Genomic DNA, 1,122 nt, shown 5'->3' on the forward strand with positions numbered 1-1,122 from the left:
TGAAGGCTGCAGTCCTTGACCCTTCGCAGCAAGTGCATGAGGTCCTCCTCAGTTTCAGCAAGCAAGGTTGTGTCATCTGCATAATGGAGACAAATTAAAAGCTTACTGTTTAAGATAATTTATCACAATTATATTTCTCTATTACAATAAATTAGCAGATATGGCAACTGAAGCTAATCCCTCAAATATGGAAGCACAAAGGAGGAGGAACAGTTGTAAGCAAACACTAGTGATTGGAATTGGAATCTGAGAAGCATGAAGGTAGGAAAATTGGACATTAAGAAAGAAATGGAACACATAAATATTGACATACTAGGCATTAGTGAAATGAGATTAATTGGCATGGGACATTTTGAATCAGACAATCATATGATCTAATATGCCGGATATGAAAATGTGAGGAAAACTGTGGTCACTTCCGTAGTTAAAAGAGTCATTTCTAGATCCATCTTTATATACAATGTTGTGAGTGACAGAATAATATTTATATGCATACAAGGAAGACCAATGAATCCCACTTTCATTCAACTACATGCACCAACAACCAGAGCAAAAGAGTAAGAGATGATTTCTACCAATGTATGCAGTCAGAAATTGACAGAGCATTCAACAAAGATGCATTAATAATAATGGGTGACTGTAATGCAAAAGTTAGGAATGGGGAATAAATGATCAATCGTCAGATGATATGAACTTGATGACAGAAATGAGGCTGGAGAGAAAATGATAGAATTCTGTACGAAATTATTTATTCACTGCAAACCTTTTCTAAGAAGCATAATTGCAGACTACACACATGGATTTCATGTGGTGGTTTGAACAGGATCATGATCATACTGATTACATATAAGGAAAGAATCATTAGAGAACTTCAATATCAGCTGTGAAACGCCGGGTGCTGATTGTGGAACAGATTATCAACTACTCAGCTCAGACTAAAGCTGAAGAAGGTTCACTCAAATCCACAGGAACCAAAATTTGACCTTGAGTCTATCCCACTTGAATTTCAAAACCATCTCATGAATAGGTTTGAGGCTTTGAATACTAATAAGTGAAGACCAGATGAGTTGAGGGAGGATATCAAGAATATTATTTGGGAAGAATGCAAAAGGTCATTATAAA

Source organism: Elephantulus edwardii, unplaced genomic scaffold, assembly GCF_000299155.1.
Source record: "Elephantulus edwardii isolate Elephantulus edwardi_28Jun2011 unplaced genomic scaffold, EleEdw1.0 scaffold00044, whole genome shotgun sequence".
Taxonomy (NCBI): Eukaryota; Metazoa; Chordata; class Mammalia; order Macroscelidea; family Macroscelididae; genus Elephantulus; species Elephantulus edwardii.